Raw genomic sequence first — 12,490 nt, forward strand, 5'->3', positions numbered from 1 at the left:
TACATGGTTGAACATTTTTGGTATCATATTCTTGGTTCATATTCTTGGTTCTTTCGGTAAAGTCACGTTGAAGGGAAACAATAAAACCTGATGATGACTGCTTGTGTTGCAGTCGAAACGTCGTGAGAATTTTATTGTTTTATATATATTTTATTATTTTATTGTTTCCCTTCAACGTGAGTTTACCAAAAGAACCAAGAATATGAATCACTGCAGTCACGAAAGCTTTCAATCAACATTTTTGGTATCGTTGCGTAAAATGAGCCAAACTTTCTTCGTCATTTCTTTCTCAGATGAGCTTGTGGCATGAAGGCAAATCTGTGTGTACAGAAACACATTTATTGTCTACCCTGCGAAATGCTTCGCTAAAAGAGGAAACTTCAAATATATTAACCGCACATCGACCAATGTTATCCTATAATGTCGTGTAATATGTGGCGCGGCACTTTGTGTCGTCTAACATCGCAAATGGGACTCCTGAAAGTAATGAAATCATCTGTGGTTGCATTGAGATGATGAGCGAGATAATGCTAGAGGAGTGTTGTTATCTTTTTTCAATATCATGGACAAGATGAAAATGTAGGTATTTACACCATGTATTCCACTGATAACCCAGGACTTGTTACTATCTGTGATATAGCAGATAGTGCAACAAAATACAGGGCAGTGTGTGAATAATTAAGGGAACTACACACGCTCTAAACTGCAGATATGAAAGGACGTCAAGTGGAAAAGTGGAGTTCTACTACATGAGGTAGCTATACCATTCTTGGAATATTCACAGGTATTGTTTTATTTCAATTGATTAACTTTTCTCATCAATACCCATGACCACAATTTCCTAGCAATGAAAATATTCCTGTTCATAATAAATGTTTTTGGGTGATATCGCCTAAGTATAAATGTGTCGTAATCCTCCAACACCTGACACAGCCAGTAAGATTTGTCACGTAAACAACGCGCCAGTTAGTTACTACTTCAATGAAAATATTCCTGTTCATAATAAATGTTTTTGGGTGATATCGCCTAAGTATAAATGTGTCGTAACCCTCCACCACCTGACACAGCCAGTAAGGTTTGTCATGTAAACAACGCGCCAGTTAGTTACTTCTTCAGCCCACCGTTGTGTTGGAGAGTAAATCCACAACATTAATGCGACGTTTTGCTGGTAATTAGAACCAGCATCATCGGGCGATTTTCTATGTTTGGGTGGTGGAGGGTTACTACGCATTTATATTCTTGGTTCTTTCGGTAAAGTCACGTAGAAGGGAAACAATAGAATAATAAAAATATAAAACAATAAAATTCTCACGACGTTTCGATTGCAACACAAGCAATCATCAGGTGTGAAAACCACAACAAGAAAATTTGAAAAAAGTGGCGGTTTTTTAACTTTAGCACCACAGATAGCGATTTGACAGTTTGTTCAGATGGACGACTACATCTATGTTCGGAAAAGAGGAGGGGGGAGACGAAAAATAATGGATGCGGTCTGAAAGCCACCTTAAGCGTCATCAATCAATTAAGACCCGAAATGGTTTATCAAATCTTGCCAATGATTGCTAAGCCAGAATCCATCTTCTCGGTTGAAATTGTCTATGTACTTTTAAATTTACATTGAAAACTCATTTCTTCGTGACTGCTTTTTGTGTTTAGTTGGTTGTCTTTCCCCACGACACCTCTGATTAGCATGGTTGGCAACATACGGTGCGAAATAAATTCAACATACATGCATAACGATAGTTACGCATTAACAATTGTAATTGTTTGCACGTGTCAATAAAACCAATACAATGTCACATGGCCATAATTATCCACCGAATTTGTCTAGATGTGTTCTGTATAATCAACATAACACTGGCCAGTAACAGCGTAATATGAAGGCATAAAGGACCGTGCTCCATGCACACTCGTAAAATGTTTGCACTTCCAACATTTCAAGCAGAGTCATCCCGCCATATGTAGCAAGTGTTTTCAGTGCAATATTGGCAGACAGGATGGGCGAAGCACTATTCGGCACAAGCGCTGGCAGCCAATCAGCGGGCCTAATGCCACGGCATCATGGTGGCATGCCCACTAGCCCTGCTTACAGGCCCAAAGTGACCAATCAAGCACCTGTATTTATGCATGTTGAACTTCTTTCGTTCCGTACGCAGCTAACCGCATGTGCTGCTTTGAGTGGAATTGTCTCCATCCTCTGCACAGATGCAGTCGTTATCTACAGCTTCACACACAAATAACGACAATGATGATGATGATAATTTGTCCCAACAGGATTCTATGTGATCCACCAACCCCAATCTCTTTGTAATACACCTATTCCGAATATTTTCGTGTTCCACCGACCCCCACTAACCGCCATCAACCTCCAATCTTTATGGAATCCACCAACCTTAATCTCTTCATGAATCAAAAACCCCAAAATTAATATCAGTGTTCACAAATTTTCAGAGGGGGGCCACTTTCGCCGATAAGACATCAGTGTGAGGGCCGCCAGCCATTTGAAACTACTAGGTTTGACAGCATGATGGGGTGTTTTCGCATTTGTGTATTGTCGGGGTCCGCACGTCAGGGGCCGCACTAAAGGCCACCAGGGGCTGTCAGTGGCCCACGGGACCTTCCAATGAAGAACACTGATCTAGATGATCCAATAACGATGACAGTTGGTGCAGATTTTTGGAATGTTGGTTAAAACTTGGTGCGTGAGCAGCCAGAACTGGGCAGAGGCCACACCCCAAATAATCATTAATGCAACTCCGCCGGTGGTGAAGACGTTCCCGCAGTGACTTGCCTCTTCCTCAGCTCTGTCCTCACCCTGCCCACTTGGAGTCGATCCAATGGAGTAGAGTGAGGTCAGCGAGCTACGCCCTATTGTGCAATCGGCCGCAACTCGAGCTGCAAACAGCAAAGTGGGGCAAAGTTTTTGCCGAAAAAGTGGCCCGTCATTCTCCCAGAATGAGGTAGAATGATTGCCAAACACTCCGCATGAATCGAGCCTGAGGTCAATTATATATCGTAAAAAAAAGCCTATTGGACTCGGTGTCAGAGAGTTCAGTGGAGTTTCATTTGGCGGAATGTTCCCTTTTAAGTTTCCACAACGCTTGAGCGTTGTTCTACTTTTGGGGTCCCATTGAACGAAGGCTTATTTATCGTAACTTACACAGCTGGCTAGGAGAGAATCGCTTGCATGGCCAATGCAGTGATCTGTAACCATATCCATATTGTGCTGCCATCACCTGAGGCAACGTGTTACATTAAAAAACCATAAACTACCCCACGGTGAACTGTGTGAAGTATATAGATGAAGTATTATGTTGTATTTATGTGTGTTTAACTTCTGTTGAACCATACGTAGCCAACCGTGCTATATCGGAGCTGCAGGGGGAAGGACAACAAACTAAACACACAAAGCAGTTGATGTGAGAAGCAATTTATATTCTGCGTACTGAAACTACGACGTCTTGTCCGAGTGTGATTTTCCAGTTTGGCCTGGGCGTTGATATTTTCTTCTCAAGTTTTGACCACCAACTACTTGGGGCACCATCTCGATTTGAATTCGAAGAGATGCTCATAGTCAGTAGTGCGTGGCGAAAGCTCGAGAGATGAAATGCTCCACGAATAGCCCAATGAGGAAATCCGCACTTGGACTACAAGCGGCTGTGAAAAACGTGCATCTTAAACCATCCTTTAGTCTTTCTCGTACTATTATCAAAGCATAGTGTCCTTTATATTCGTACTGTTTGCATAACGTTCATCAAGCGTTGTTATCCTGCACAAATAATTTGGTGTATATATCAAAAGGTTCTTGTGCGTTTGGAAATTCATGGGGCCGCCTCTCTTCTTGACTCAGGTTGCACACTTGTTGAGTCGTGCCCTGCCACACTTCACCATTGAAGGTGAGATGGGATCTCACGTTAAGCATATTCTACCTCGCAGGATTGAGATAAATATTGGTGTGATCTGTGGCTTTTAGGGAAAAAGTATGTTGCAAAGAGGCAAGTTAAATTAATGACGAAACCAAAACTAAGGGAGTGTAGAACAGTCCCTGCGTAAGGGTTACAGTATTTCTATACATTTGCTAAGCTGGCTAGAGTATGGATTATCTTTCTGTATTGTATAATCCTCAAGTCCATTCGTGCTTGTTCACAGATGTGAGAGGTTTTAAAGAATGTATTATATATTATACAGAGTACAGAACACGAGTTCACACATCTTTGGACTTATCTGAACATGAAGCTACTTTTATTGAAAACAAAGAGTGCTGTGATTTTTTCCAGAGACATGCTTCATACGGCACGACTATTCAACACCATATACATGAAAACGCTATTACAGTGCAGCTACAAAATCAATACAAATAAATTGCATGTCATTTGAAAATGGGAGAGTGCCATATTTGGAATCTTGGGAACCTCAGTCTTCAGCTTGTAACAAAAAATCAATAAGAGATACATTTCATTTGTTCAACGCGAGATGTGAATAACTTTTGTCGACGGAGATGAGAACTACTTAATTTTGCTTAAACATGGTTAACTAAATGTTTCCGTTTCATTATGGATGATTTTTTTTTACATTTTCTAATCTCTTAGAGCTTCACTTTACACATGGAATTTCCAGTTTTGGGAAAAAACTAAGCAAGGGTTTTTACAAACAAATCGGCTAGAACTTCTCTAACGGCTCTAATACAGGAGATGTTACAAGTATGGGCTGCATGCAAGTTATACATGCACGGGGGCCTACATATAAGCCAAACCCACGCACTAGCTTTCCGTTATAAAGTAGAAAAAATTATCCAACTTATTTGAATCAACATTTTAGTTTTTTTATTCAAATGAGTAGAGAGAAGCCATTGTTGCTCTGCAACTGAAACTAAGTGACAGCTGTCATTGGCATACTCTTTGCACAGTTCTCCTGTACTCGGAACGCTAAAAGTAATCTTCACTCCCTAATAATGCAATGTCAAGCTAATTTGTATTGTGAGGTTGTTTTTTTTATATTCTCTAGGATGTAAAGAACATTCTGGCAAAATAATTACATTAATATGAGCACAAATTGAAAAAAAGTTAGAGATATTTTACATGAATCGTTGTCTGTCATCTGTATCTGGTGCTCCAACCTTGAAATCAATTAAATGTTTATTTGTTACATATTTAGTTAGTCACCCAGCTAGCTTGGGTGGCAACGGCCCACAGCCTAATGCCACAAAGTTATTGTTGGGGTGACAGGAGCCCAGCCAGCAGTGAGACAGGAAACTCGAAGTGTAGATTATTTTTAATCGCAGCACGATAAGTTTAATCGCCTATTAATTTACAAAACAGAACAAATTCCCTGTAATAGCCAGTCCTGGCGTCGTGTACTGTGATGCACGTCTTGGTTGTGCAGCAGTGTCATTGAGTTATAATTGCATGCAATTGAAGAAGGCTTGTCACCTGTAACTGTTATTTTAATTCAAAGCTTGATCACGAACAGGAACCTGAAAACGCAAGTGTGAAATCAATAAACATTGCCGACTGTCACAATCCGTGTGTATCCGACACACTGACACAAATAAAATGAAAGGCGAGCTGGATGCATACAGGAGGCGTAGCAGGCAAAGACGTGTTGAGACGCGTGCTCAGAATTACACCGGCGAGGAAATCCGTCGATCACACAAAAAACACAAATCAGGGGCGTCGTGTTTGAATGCAGTGGTAAGGAAAGCAAATGCGCTGGAGCAGGGGACATTGTCGCTAGCAGCGGCGATTGCCAATGGCCAAGACTTATAAATAAAACGATTTACTATATAAAAAAAATATTGTATTTAACCAAGGAAGGCCCACTGAGCTATATAGCTCTTTTTCAAAAGCGACCTGGCCACAAATGATCGCTCAATGAAGTGGCTTATCATGTGGAAATGTATAGCAGCCAAATACTCTAAAAGCATGTTTCTAAATGTGGAGGGAAAAACCGGAGGACCTGGAGAAAAAATCCACGCAACCACTCAAAATATACAACATGCGTCAGGGTCTGGATCAAACCCATGACCTCCTGTATGCCAGTCGAGGTAGTTAACGTCTCTCCACAGTGGTGCTCCTTATGATGGAACGGGAGCCAAAGAAGAGAATGTGCCTTGGAGGGTGTCCACCATAGAGCAGGAGTAACGGGCGGCAGCGTCGCAGAACCATGAGGGATGGGGAGGCGGTGGTCGTCATCTAGCAGTGAATAGACAATACATTACTCAGTGTTAACAGATATTGATGGTAAACGTATATTACAGGAGTGTAGTGTACGTACACGTAAAAGTGCAATTTTTTAAAGAGTGGAAGTGAATTCAGCTACATTTTTGTAAACAGCATCTATTTTCCTGGTGCCCGGGTGTGTTGCACACTTGAAATTGATTAGCTCTGAAAAACAGGAACAAACCCTTGACACTGCACGGTTTGTCCTCTGCATTTGATTCCAAATATCCGACCTCACGGTGCTGTTACATCTGCGATGAACGTTGGCCAGCATAGCGATTGAACGTACGATGCACACACGTGTTGTCGCGACAGAAAAATTACCGCAGGCTGGAAAATTAATAGAATTAACGGCACGCAAATAAATAAATTTAACGACAAACCAATCACCGATTCTTAAGAACTGGTGGTTACGCACATATCTACTCCCCACATTCACCAATTCCGCACTGACCAGCGTAGTGAGGTATGGTCAAATATCCCCCTCTCACACACACAACATGGTAATTGAACAGAGTTCTGTGAAACTGATGGCTTCATATTTCACAGGGTAGTGTTAAAATGTGTAATAAATACATTGAGATCGGTGGGAGATGGGTAAAGGCTCTTAAATATAATATTGTTTTCTCCTTCATTTCCTCCTATTGATTTAATGGGGTATCTATAAATGTCTCACCCTGTGTTTCTCAGGATGCCACTCTCTGAAGACTGAAGGGGCCGGGGACATGGATTTTGAAATTCATGTCGCAGACATTGCCTAATCACGACAAACAACATTCATCAGCGGAACATTTAGTACGTATGCATTGTCTTTGTTTAATTAAAGTTTGAACAGGATATAAATCTCGGTGACGGTGGTTATCTTGCTGCACTGTCAAGCCAGTGACTTGAGATTGATTCCTAACAGCAGCTAACACCAGTGGCAAGTAATATCTGAACCGATCCTGGGGCACCCCTACACCAACTGTACCGTTTGTGGATCACGGTCACACTGCCACCTTGACTGACAGGCCGTGGGCAGGCCTTCGTCCAGCAGAGGATTGATAAACAACTGGTAAAGTACGGCCTATATTAATATAAAAAGCTCACCGTGAAAGAATGGGCAGTAAGTAAATAAATATATATGTGAGCAAGCAAACTCAACGAAAAAATGTTGTTTATTCTCAATACGTTAAAACAACCATTATGAAACGTGTTACTCCACATAGTTGTCCTGCTTAATCCGACAATTAATAAGGAGGTGTGTGAAGTGTGTTGGTCCCAATGTGAGCTACCGCTGTTAGAAAATGAAATTTCTCACTTATTTTTTGCGCTAAACAACACCCAGAAATTTTAGCAATTAGCACCGGGCAGTTGTTAATGGTGTTTCAGCAGATTCCCCGCCGCTCAGTTTTACTTTGCCAGGTGGCTGTGTTTTTTTGTTCTTTTGAAACTAATTTGCATTGCAGACTGAGCCGCAAATTACCTTTCACGGGCATCTCGCCTTCCCACGCGGAGGCCACAGATGCAGCCCGGCTGGTGGCCTGTTGCTGCTGCCCAGCAAAAATGGAGCGGGCGAAGGATCGAGGCAAGGAAAGGGAAGGGACGCTCCAGCAAATGGTGAGGGCCTCGTTTACCTGCAGCTCTACAGATGGGGCCACTGGGCACGTTTGTTATTTTTCACATGGGATGCATATTCCACCCATTTTAAATGTGCATTCGACTGCACATTGTAAGGGGATAAATTTTGGATGAAATTTTTTTGGGATATGAAATTTTCATATATTTAGATCATTTTCATATTTTTGGGATTTCAACATGATATTTCAATCGCTGTTCATGTTTGTGCAGACTATTAATTTAAGTAATTTTAAATACTAGTAATGTTAACGTATTTTTATTTACATAGTTCCACTCGTTAAAAAAATATATTTTCACGTAAACATGTTATTCTTAAAATAATTTAAATGAACGTGGCAAGTCGTATCTTCAGAATGACGCGACAGCACTCTCAATGGCGAAAGCAGGGGGAGAGGCACAGTGGGGATAATGCCAATTCCTGTGATGTCACATTTTCGGATCAGTCCAAAATACAGTAAAACCTTGGATTGCGAGCATAATTCGTTCCGGAAACATGTTTGTAATCCAAAGCACTCGTATATCAGTTGTGGTCACGTGACGCTCGGCAGACACAGCGTATACGTACTACTCGTATTGCAAGACCTCGCTCGTTTATCAAATTAATATTTATTTAAACTTTTTGCTCATCTTGCAAAACACTCGCAGACCAAGTTACTCGCAATCCAAGGTTTTACTGTATAATTTTCTAGATCACAAGTATCTAGGTTCAGTTTTTTATGTTTTGATTAATATTAAAAATGTATAAGGGATCTCCAGTGCAATGGCTCTGTACTCAGTACACTGGTCTAAAGCACACTTGTTGACAAGGAACTGGGAATGAGAATAACACGTATATGCAATTTATCGGACACTGCCAATGGAGTAATCTCATTTTGCAAATAAAACCAAGAGGTCTTCCACATCCTGCGAGAGGCTTCCTATTGTTCACTTCACACGGCCGTGATCAAGCTTCATGCACCACCCTACTGCTGCTAACAGTAAAATAACACGGCAATTCGTAGCTCGTAACAATGATGCAGTAAACTGCATTTGCCTTTTTCAGTTGTTCAATTTTTTTCATCTTGCATTTGATTCTTAATAAAATGAATGGATACAGATTTGAGAGGATAAATCAGAGCGCACATTTTAAATAAGAATACAAGACTAACATCTGCGGCCTACCCCATAATCTGATAACTCAGCGTGAGTTAATGAAACATTTGTATGCACCAATTGAAAGAAAATAATCTAATCCAGTTGCTTTGTTTATAAATCAACTAATGACCACGCCCACTATAATTCAACAGACTTTGGCCCCCGTTCTTGACAATAGAGTAGGCTTGCCGTGGGACAGAAAGGCCAATAAAAATTAAATACAATGATTCCCTTGACCTCCCTAACCGTTTCCCGTGCACTGTCCCTCACTGTCACACTCTGTCATATGCTGTCTTGCAGCGCCCCCACCCCAACCCAAGCCTGGCCTGCTATTCATCGCCCAGCCCCCTTCTTTTACACCTCCTTTCCTCATAAACCAGGATGGCACTGGCACAAAGGCTAGTTTGACAAGGTCAGGTCTGCAGTAGGGTTTGAATCAGGTTAATTCTCAGTGACTTAAAAGTGTCCTCTGCTGTGGTCTTCATGAAACCCACACTGTACTCTCTCTATCTCTCTCTGCCAGCAGTGGGATTTGTCCTCACAGCAATTGTCAAGTAAACCTAATAAACCGCACCAACGTGGCTGCAGCGACGCAAAAGGTGCTGCTGGAAAGGGGCCTGACTCCACAGCCCTGGTTTGGCGTGATGCACATCTTAGAAGTGTCCGAAATGCCTAAACCAGCAGCATGGCAACAGCTTCTGGATATTTTGGATTTTCTAGGCCTAATCACCTCTCCTGGGAGCCAATTAATTGCCTTAACCTGCCGGGGAAGAGAGGAACACAGACATAAGGGTTCAACACAAAGATATATGTTGCTGTAGTGGTCCTGTCATGGTTTGAGAAGTAATATTTGAAATTAAAGCAAATTGCATTTTAAAAATGGCTCTTTTAACTTATGCTCTGGGCCTGAGGCGAGACACAGACTAACCACCTTTTCTCTTGGATTTAAAATTTGGTTCTCTCCTGACGCATGACAGCTTAATGAATATCTTATGCAACTGAGGTCAGCTTTGCATAAATGCTGTGACTTTTAGCCAAGTTCAGAGTCTCAGAAATGTTCCTTTTTTTCCCTTCTCATTGTGCCGGCCGCTGCGGATATTGCCTGGAAAAAGCAACTGCAATGAAAACATATATTTTTTTAATTCAGTATTTTGTTGTGTGACAGCATGGAAAGTAAATCCATGAAAAGATATATTTTTTATATATATAACAACCGTACGATTGATCGCATGTGGTGAGTTAACACTAACATGCAGCGCGCAGCTATGAAGTTAACACTAACATGCAGCGCGCAGCTATGAAGTTAACACTAACATGCAGCGAGCAGCTATGAAGTTAACACTAACATGCAGCGAGCAGCTATGAAGTTAACACTAACATGCAGCGAGCAGCTATGAAGTTAACACTAACATGCAGTGCGCAGCTATGAAGTTAACACTAACATGCAGCGCGCAGCTATGAAGTTAACACTAACATGCAGCGAGCAGCTATGAAGTTAACACTAACATGCAGCGCGCAGCTATGAAGTTAACACTAACATGCAGCGCGCAGCTATGAAGTTAACTCTAACATGCAGCGTGCAGCTATGAAGCCGACGCCGTGTTTAAACTGACACGCAACGGCATTGCCTCGGGCTGCCATCATGTGGATGAGCCTCACTTTAGGAGGCCGCAAGCCTCTTTGTAGAATGGTAAACACGGCGCAATATCACCTACAAGTGAAATGCAAATGAGAGCGAGGCTTTTTCCCTGGACGGGTGCGGGGGGGGGGGGTGGAAGAAAGGCGATGAGGGGCAGGGCTCCCCTCCGCAACTCGTCCCGGCGCCGCCACTCCTACGCCTTCTGAGGCACGGATCGACAACAGCACCTCGTCAAAGCGTTCTAACGCTTCCCTTTTTATAGAATTGCTGCTCGGCTACATTGCGCTCAACGTCTGTAATGAGAGTGATGCCACTGCAAAAGGCTGAACCCATCTTCCAACAGCAGGAACAACAACAACAACAACACGTGGATTTGTCCAATGCCCGACATTGCTTTCAAGGTCTTGCTCCCAAAAGACGCGTTTTAAATGAATCGCTGTGCCGAGAGTACCAGGAGAACTTCTGTTGTCCGTGGCAATGTGGGCGACCCATTTCGCGACTCCTGTTATCTGCGGTGTTAGTCCACTTTTCCGCAAAAAAAATCGTGAATCATAGGAGTGAGGATGTAAGCTAAGGGTGCTCGATACCCTCAGATAATTTCCGGTAATAGGATGGATTTGCTGCACAATTCCACTTATCCATTATAAAATCACAGAAAATAGAAGTTGCAATGCAGAAGGTCCTCTATTTCCCATATCAAATAAATAATTTACGCCCATCAGAAAATCTAATAGCGTACCATTTTCAGTGAACCTTGGTCTTTAACCTCAGTTTCACGGTGGAAGGTAAGTCACATTAAATGTTATGAAATTGTAAATACTTTGTTTCTTGTCATGAAGCTGTGCAAATGAGATTTGTTAGGTGTGTTGTATAATTTCTTCCCTGTGGCTACCTCACTGAGGAGGGTTTCACAACAGATACAACTCCTTGATATCAACTCCAAGTGCCACCACGAAAATGATACCACAAACGTAATGACAAAGCTCTGTTCACAGCCACGAGCACTTCTGCCCGTCTCTTGCTCTGCGATCAGCAACGCTCGACGTTTGACCAGCATCACCCCCCAAATATAAACCTGCCTATTGAACACGACGTGTCGTAGCGGCTAAAATTTTACTGTTCCACGGGTGCTAATTAAAATCTATTTCATTATTTGCAGTACGCTCAACATCCCCCAATAACTGGAAAGTCTCTCACCTCCATTCGTCCACCGTTAAGAGGTTTTGCCGTCCATTGGTCAAGGAGGTCAAAGGGAAGGAGATTGGGCGAAAGGGTAACGGGTGCAAGCAGAGACAGATTGTAAGGGAATGGTTCCCGTGAGGAGAGAGCCTGGAGGGTGCTTGGGATGGCTCGGGGACACCTTCACAAACTCGTGCGTTCGTCTCACACCTACGATGGACGTACGTGACTCGTCCCGGCTGCGGCCGTGTCTTAACTGAAACGTGGTTATATTTGGCTCCAAGAGCATTTCGTAGGATTACAAAACTCCGCCTCTCGTAGCTTTTAAATTAACTATGCACGTGTACACACGTAACAGCAAGACCTATTGAATGTCTGCACTAGCCCTTTTCATTGACGCGCACGTGAATGCTTAATTTTCATCAATTTTAAATGCTGCTTCGCACGGCACTAATTACAAAACGTTCACATCGCCACGTTACGCACGGGCGTAATGTGGGTGGGGAGCCCTTCCTGCCGCTCACGATTAGCGCCGCAAACAAACGTGCGGGGCAGCGTTCGCTGCTGCCGCGCGGTGACTCTGAGCGGAGCCCACGGCACGTGTCCGGGTCGTTTGCCGTTACAGGTTACGGTGGGGGCCGATGGAGAGGAGAGGGGGTGCGGGGGGGACGGCAGCGCTGGGAAAGAAAGCAAGCTGAAA

At 42.7% G+C, this 12,490-nt stretch overlaps 1 protein-coding gene across 2 annotated transcripts in view; it reads left to right on the plus strand.

The window, feature by feature from the left end:
* LOC116944082 (zinc finger homeobox protein 3-like) overlaps window positions 1-12,490 on the plus strand; it is a 462,441-nt gene that overhangs the window by 58,775 nt on the left and 391,176 nt on the right. Inside the window, exons 2-3 of one of the 2 annotated variants that reach the window (XM_076068327.1) lie at window positions 6,909-7,013; window positions 7,667-7,817. The gene's annotated coding sequence lies outside the window, so the exon portion shown is untranslated. The remainder of the gene's footprint in view (window positions 1-6,908; window positions 7,014-7,666; window positions 7,818-12,490) is intronic. The other variant, XM_032957495.2, reaches the window with a different exon arrangement.

Source organism: Petromyzon marinus, chromosome 20, assembly GCF_048934315.1.
Source record: "Petromyzon marinus isolate PM22_M1 ecotype Great Lakes invasive population chromosome 20, UKy_Petmar_22M1.pri1.0, whole genome shotgun sequence".
In the NCBI taxonomy this organism is placed as follows: Eukaryota; Metazoa; Chordata; class Hyperoartia; order Petromyzontiformes; family Petromyzontidae; genus Petromyzon; species Petromyzon marinus.